Source organism: Ranitomeya variabilis, chromosome 6, assembly GCF_051348905.1.
Source record: "Ranitomeya variabilis isolate aRanVar5 chromosome 6, aRanVar5.hap1, whole genome shotgun sequence".
Lineage (NCBI taxonomy): Eukaryota > Metazoa > Chordata > Amphibia > Anura > Dendrobatidae > Ranitomeya > Ranitomeya variabilis.
Window position 1 is genome coordinate 509,073,814 of NC_135237.1, and position 8,341 is coordinate 509,082,154.

Here is an 8,341-nt window from a genome sequence, read left to right on the forward strand (position 1 = left end):
CGTTTTTTGGTGGCGACGGTCCCACGCAACCGTCGCACGACGGTTGCGACGTGTGGCAATGCGTCGCTAATGCAAGTCAATGGAGAAAAAAACGCATCCTGCAAGCACTTTTGCAGGATGCGTTTTTTCTACAAAACGACGCATAGCGACGTGCAGTGCACGACGCTAGTGTGAAAGTAGCCTAACAGACAGACAATACCCACAAAGAATGAAAATACAAAGCTTCTCCTATCCTTTGTAATGTTACACTGATGGTAAACCGGATATACAGATGACACCGGAACCAGTTTACACATAAGTATTTTATACGCCTAAGAAAGCATAATAAATAAATACATTTTGTAACAAAAATGACATTGTGTGCACATTCCCTTAGGCAGTTTTTATGGGATTTTTTTTTATCCAGTTTTTTTTACCCTACAAAATGCCATACTTTTCAGACTATAAGACGCACCCCAAAATTTTCAGAAGGAAAATAGGGGACAAAAAAAAATTAATGTGTCAAATGGGGGTCAGTCTTAGGGCTCATTTTCACATGCGAGTCACACGTCCGTATCTCGCATGTGGAAACCAAGCTCTGGTGCCGGCACTCAGGAGCGGAGTTGTGCAGCTCCATGTGTTCCTATGCGGCCGCACGCTCCGCTCCTGAGTGCCGGCTCCACAGCTTGGTTTCCACATGCGAGATACGGACGTGTGCCTCGCATGTGGAAATGAGCCCTAACAGTCCAAATTCAGCTTACCAGGGGTGGGATCAGCAGTCCTGGTGGAGCGTGGTCACAGCGGGTGATCGGTGGTCCGGTGATTCGACTCCCATCCTAGGCTAGTTTGACATATCTCGGGATGAGATCCTGTTGCCGAATTACCCAACTCCTGCTGCCGCCACACTACTGGTAAGTATATTCCGACTATAAGACGCACCCCCGTTTTCCCCAAAAAAATTTGGGAAAAAAGTGCATCTTATAGTCGGAAAAATATGGTATGCTTGAAAATCCAAGCCCGAAAATGATGTGATCTTACCCTTGGGGTTTGTTCACATGCTCAGTTTTGCTGCACATTTTTCCTCATCACATGACAATTACCGCAAAGAAATTCCCAGCAGCTCTGGGGATTTTCCGCAATGTGAGAACATACTTTTTTTAGTCTGTTCTAAGGATGATTCCCGTCCCTCACGGTTCCATATACTGTTCTTAATAGATTTTACATACAAAAAATAAACATTCTTTGTATTAAAAAAAAAATGTTCCATTGTTCAGTGTCTATTTTCTTTTGGACCTCAAGTTACCATTATGCCAAAATTGGAGCAGTGGTGAACTGAAAGGGTTAATTATTGCAACACTGCTGGGTGTGACTTGGGTCTTGCAAGGAAGGTAAAAATGATGTAACCAGGTCTGTCACCTCCAGAAGGTTTCCTTCACAGGCTCCATCAAAGAGACACAGTTGTAAGATTAGATATCTTCATGAAGGCCAGTCTCCAGGTCTTTGGGTCCCAAAAAAAGGGTAATCAAATAAGGAACGTGCAAGGTCATGGAACAAAAATGCAATTCTAATCAGTAGTTAAAATTTTGCATAAATCCAAAATGCAAGCAGATCTTTAAAATCCACGGCTAAGGGTACCGTCACACAGTGCAATTTTGATCGCTACGACCGCACGATTCGTGACGTTCCAGCGATGCATTTACGATATCGCTGTGTCTGACACGCTACTGCGATCCGGATCCCCGCTGAGAATCGTACGTCGTAGCAGATCGTTTGAAACTTTCTTTCGTCGTCTAGTGTCCCGCTGTGGCGGCATGATTGCATTGTGTGACACAGATTGTCTACGATGTGCGCACAGTAACCAACGGCTTCTACATCGCAAATACGTCATGAAATTATCGCTCCAGCGCCGTGTATTGCAACGTGTGACCGCAGTATACGACGCTGGAGCGATGAAAATGGCACTGTGTGACGGTACCCTAAGATCCAGAAAGCTATGTTCCCACCATGAGAATTTTGGTCAGTTTTGGATATTGCAGATATTCTGAACCTATTAGGTAAATTACAGGGAACCTGTCACCAGTTTCCGCTGCCATCTGTTTAAAGACTCAAAAACTGGTGTCTGTTCCCTTTAAACAACCGCCGATCAGCTTTTCCGTAGCAGTCAGCTGCCATCAGCTAGTGTAAATGCGCCCTAAAATTGTGGCCCCAAAGCTTTGGCAGGTCGCTAAGTTTGGGTGCAACACAAGGCTAGCCTAAAATTTATCACATTTTGGAGCTGTCACTCCATTTTCGCCAGCTCCGACAAAGTGGGTGAATTTGGGGCAGGATGTGAGAGTGGCAATCCCCGCTAGACAAATTCATGACATTCCTTGCACAACTGGAGTAAGATTTGTGGCAAGCTGAAAGGAGCAAACTAAAAGAAGAACTTGGAGCAAATCAAAAGCAGTCTTTAATACCAAAAACTAGACAAAAAATAGGAGCAGCGCAAATAATTAATCGGGGCCTGTGTGTATCCAGGGTTACACAACTTGGCTTTTTCATGAGGGACAATGACATTTGCATTGTAAACAAGCAACATTTGCTTCCAGATCAATTGTCTAGACAGTTGATTGCTATCTCCAATCACTTCTAACAGCAGCATACAAAGGGGCCATCATGTGAGCCGTCCTATGGATCTGGATCACACAATTCATCAGCATCATTAGTCGGCTCATCCTATTCCTATGGGTACCGTCACACATTGAAATTTTCATCGCTGCGACGGCACGATTCGTGACGTCGCAGCGTCGTATAATCATCGCTCCAGCGTCGTAGACTGCGGTCACACGTTGCAATCACGGCGCTGGAGCGATGCCGAAGTCCCCGGGTAACCAGGGTAAACATCGGGTAACTAAGCGCAGGGCCGCGCTTAGTAACCCGATGTTTACCCTGGTTACCAGCGTAAACGTAAAAAAACAAACCGTACATGCTCACCCGTCGGTGTCCTTCAGGTCCCTTGCCGTCTGCTTCCTGCTCTGAGTGCAGCCGTACACTGAGAGCAGATCGCAGCACCGCTGTGATCTGCTCTCACTTTCCGGCCGGCACTCAGAGCAGGAAGCAGACGGCAAGGGACCTGAAGGACACCGACGGGTGAGCATGTACGGTTTGTTTTTTTACGTTTACGCTGGTAACCAGGGTAAACATCGGGTTACTAAGCGCGGCCCTGCGCTTAGTTACCCGATGTTTACCCTGGTTACAAGCGAACACATCGCTGGATCGCTGTCACACACAACGATCCAGCGATGTCAGCGGGAGATCCAGCGACGAAAGAAAGTTCCAAACGATCTGCTACGACGTACGATTCTCAGCAGGGTGTCTGATCGCAGTAGCGTGTCAGACACTGCGATATCGTAACGATATCGCTAGAACGTCACGAATCGTAACGTCGTAGCGATGGAAATTTCAATGTGTGACGGTACCCTAATCCACTGTACAGGTTAGACAATTTGTATGAGACAATCACACTTTCATAGCTGCAGGGGATCGAGCGGCAATGGAGACCAGTCAGACAGGAAGGTCCCTGGTGGCTTCTCCCCACCCAGTCCACAAGATTGACATGCACCCACACCAGTAATTGACAGCTTCCACTATCAGAAAGCTGCCAAAGGGTTACACATTAGCTGGACTGTCTGGCATGTGACACCTAGTTCTGCTAATATCCTGATAAAACACTGATTGTATTGAAACTACAGCAAACTGCTGAGCAAGTGACCGATCCCTGGAATCTGGCTCAGTGACCCTACAGCAAGCAAAAAACATTTTGCTCGGTTCGTCAGCCTATTTACACTTCAAGATTATTGGGAGATAATTGAGCAGTATGTATCAGGCACTGGCTGTTGATCTCAGCCAGGTGTACGTGTGGATCAGGCAGCATGTACCACCTGGCAGGTTTACTTTAAGGCCAGTCTCACACGTCCAGATAATTCCGGTACCGGAAAAATCGGTACCGGAATTATCCGTGTCCGTGTGCCCGTGCGTTTCTGTGGCACATCAGTGTGGCACACGTGTGCCGCCCGTGTGCCGACTGGGTACCACACGCACCGTGCAGAGATAAGGGCTGTCCCCCCCACATGGTGCTGAAGCCGCCATTCATATCTTCTCTGCAGCAGCGTTTGCTGTAAAGAAGATATGAATAATCCTTTTGTTTGTTTCTCGTTTAACATAAAGATCCATGTCCCCACCCCCTGTGCGCCCGCCCGCTGTTATTAAAATACTCACCCGGCTCCCTCGCTGGCGCTGCTTCCTGTCCTGGCCGCACCTTCTCCTGTATGAGCGGTCACGTGGGGCCGCCGATTACAGTCATGAATATGCAGCTCCACCTCCCATAGGGGTGGAGCCGCATATTCATTTCTGTAATGGGCGGCCCCACGTGACCGCATACAGGAGAAGCTGCGGCCAGGACAGGACACTGCGAGGGAGACGGGTGAGTATTTTAATAACAGCGGGCGGGCGCACAGGGGGTGGGGACATGGATCTTTAAGTTAAAGGGACACTGTCACCTGAATTTGGAGGGAACAATCTTTAGCCATAGGGGCGGGGTTTTCCTTACCCGCCGGCTGCAATATTGGATTGAAGTTCATTCTCTGTCCTCCGTAGTACATGCCTGACAAGGCAAGATTGCAAACGCTGCTGCAGAGAAGATATGAATGGCGGCTTCAGCACCATGTGGGGGGCAGCTCTTACTGTAGCGCTGTCTCCTGCACGGCACACGGACTGCACACGGACAACGTCTGTGTGCGGTACGTGTTTTACACGGACCCATTGACTTTAATGGGTCTGTGTAATACGTGCGCTCCCACGAACACTGACATGTCTCCGTGTTTGGCACACGGAGACACGGTCCGCAAAAAATCAATGACATCTGCACAGATGCATTGATTTCAATGTGTCTACATGTGTCAGTGGCTCCGGTACGTGAGGAAACTGTCACCTCACGTACCGGAGCCACTGATGTGTGAAACCGGCCTAAGGGGCATTTACAGTAAGGCTATGTGCACACGTTCAGGATTTTTCGCTATAAAAACGCGATAAAACCGCGAAAAAAAATCATACATTAACCATCCTATTATTAGAATGCATTCCGCAATTTTTGTGCACATGTTGCGCTTTTTTTTCCGCGGCGGAATCGAATTCCAGAAAAAAACGCAGCATGTTCATTCTTTGTGCAGAATCGCGGGGACTCCGCACACATCGGAATGCATGCCCACCATGCGGGAAGCGGATCATGTGCGGTTGGTACCCAGGGTGGAGTAGAGGAGACTCTCCTCCAGGCCATGGGAACCATATAATTGTAAAAAAAAAAAAAAAAAATTAAAATAAAAAATCATGATATTCTCACCTTCTGGAGTCCCCGGCAGTCATCCCGCTCCTCGCGATGCTTCAGTTCCCAATAATGCATTGCGAAAATGACCTGTGATGACGTAGCGGTCTCGCGAGTCCAGCTCAACAGGACTGGATTTTCCTTTTCTTTTTCAAAAGAAATTATAGTGCATACAAAACAAAAATGTACATGGTCGACATGACCCAGTTGACACTTTTCGACTGCATGAGTAAGACTGCCTAGTGCAGTCGAAAAGCATCGACTGGGTCATGTCGACCATGTGCATTTTTTTTGTATGCAGTATATTGTATTTTCCGACGTATAAGACGACTGGGTGTATAAGACGACACCCCAACTTTTCCAGTTAAAATATAAAATCTTCTTAAAAGTCGGAGGTCTTCTTATACACCGTATGTCGTCTTATAGGGCCGGTGACTAATGTGCCTTTTGGGGGGGAGAGTGGTCGTGATGACGAAGAGGAGGCGTCTCACAGCAAAGTGTGAGTGGAGTATCCCCCATTACCTCATTGTAGCTGCAGCGTGGGGTGCGGGGAGTGGCGGCTGCTGCTCCTCTTTGTGCCGCGTGGGTGCTGTGCTGTGGGGCGGCGGCTCCTCTTCGTGCAGCGTCTGGCCTCTGTGCTGTGGGGGGCGGCGGCGTATCTTAGTGCAGAGTCGGGGCTCCTCCGGCATCTCCTCAAAGCCCGGAGGCACCGGCAGCTCAATTGCTGCGATGCGGTGGCCTCCGGGAAAATGGCCGCTGGAGGCGGCGCATGCTCAGATTCAGATCTCGTCTCCAGAGATCTTGGGACGAGATCTGAATCTGAGCATGCGCCGCCCCCAGCGGCCATTTTCCCGGAGGCCACCGCATCGCAGCAATGGAGCTGCCGGGGCCTCCGGGCTTTGAGGAAATGCCGGAGGAGCCCCGACTGACTCTGCACGAAGATACGCCGCGGCCCCCCACAGCACAGAGCCCCGATGCTGCAAGAAGAGGAGCCGCCGCCCCACAGCACAGCACCCACGCGGCACAAAGAGCAGCAGCCGCCGCCTCTCCCCAGCACAGAGACCCCACGCTGCAGCTACAATGAGGTAATGGGGGATACTCCACTCACACTTTCCTGTGAGACGCAACCTCTTCGTCATCGGGACCACTCCCCCCCACCCACCATATACACATTAGTGTCTGCACTCGGCGTACAAGACCACACGTATAAGACGACCCCTGACTTTTAAGAAGATTTTCAGGGGTTAAAAAGTCGTCTTATACACCGGAAAATATGGTAATTTCTTTGGAAAAATTAAAATAAAATGAAAATCCAGTCCTGTTGAGCCGGACTCCAATTTTTTTCTATTTTCCTACAGTGCAGTAGCATGAGGCAGTGTCTATAGTACAACCCACAGAAGTTGCTCAGGTAGTGCAGCTCATTCAGGATGGCACATCAATGCGAGCTGTGACAAGGGTATCTGTGTCTGTCAGCACAATGTCTAGAGCATAGAGCAGATACCAGGAGACGTAGAGGGGGCCGTAGGAGGCTGACAACCCAGCAGCAGGACCGCTACCACCTCCTTCGTGCAAGGAGGAACAGGAGGAGCACTGCCAGAGCCCTGCAAAATGACCTCCAGCAGGCCACTAACATCCATGTGTCTGCTCAAACTGTCAGAAACAGACTTCATGAGGGTTATATGAGTGCCTGACGTCCACAAGTGGGGGTTGTGCTTACAGCCCAACACCGTACAGGGCGATTGGCATTTGCCAGAAAACACCAAGATTGGCAGATTCGACACTGGCACCCTGTGCTCTTCATGGATAAGAGCAGGCTCACACTGAGCAGATGTGACAGACCCACTGACTGCAACACACTCCGCATAGCCCTCCATGTGCTCACCAGAGGTACCCTGACTGCCATTAGGTACCAGGATGAGATCCTCAGACCCCTTGTGGGACCATATGCAGGTGCTCTGGACCCTGAGTTCCTCCTGATGCATGACAATGCCAGACCTCATGGATGAAGTGTTGGCAGTTCCTGCAAGATGAAGGCATTGATGCTATGGACTGTCCTGCCCGTTCCCCAGACCTGAACCCAATCAAGTACATCTGGAACATATCTCCTTCCATCCATCCACCAACACCACGTTGCACTACAGATTGTCCAGGAGTTGACTGATGCTTTAATCCAGGTCTAGGAGAAGATCCCTCAGCAGAATATCCGCCGTCTCGTCAGGACCATGCCCAGGCATTGTAGGGACCGAGAAGTTGTAGGGAGGTCATACAGGCACGCAGAGGCCACACACACTACTGAGCATCATTTCCTTGTTTTGAGGAATTTCTATTGAAGTTGGATCAGCCTGTAATTTGATTTTAAGTATCATTCCAAATCTAGACACGTGGGATATTTTGATTTACATTGATCATTTCTGTTTTATTCTCTATGCATTCCACTATGTAATAAAGATTTGCAACAGGGATATTTCATTCAGTGATATCTAGGACGTGGGATTTTAGTGTTCCCTTTAGTTTTAGCAATGTATATACACCTTGGTGCGGTCACTGCCAATGTCACAATAATGAAAAACCACTACTAGCTGCCACCACGAATTGTTCATACAGGACACATGGGCTCATGAAGATGGAGCGGCCTTTAATCGTGCTAATAACGTCGCAGTGCACTGACCGGCCGTGGTAATTTATTAATTTACTTGTTTGTTGAGGAGTTTTGGGAAGTGGATCTGGTTTAACCCCTTCACGCCATGCGCCATACATGTACAGCGCATGTGGTGTCTCCCTCAGCACCGGAGCCCACATCTTTCCGGACATGTCAGCTGTTTTGAACAGCTGACATGTGCCCCTAAGAGCCGCAGTGGAATCGAAGTCTTGATGGAATTAAAAAAGAGCATTTCACTTGTTTGAAGTGGATCCTGATGGAATCTGCCTCAAACCAGTCACTGCCCAATCAGAAGGCTGCAAAAAAAAAATGCTTCTGGGAAAAAAAACCTCTTCAAAAATCTT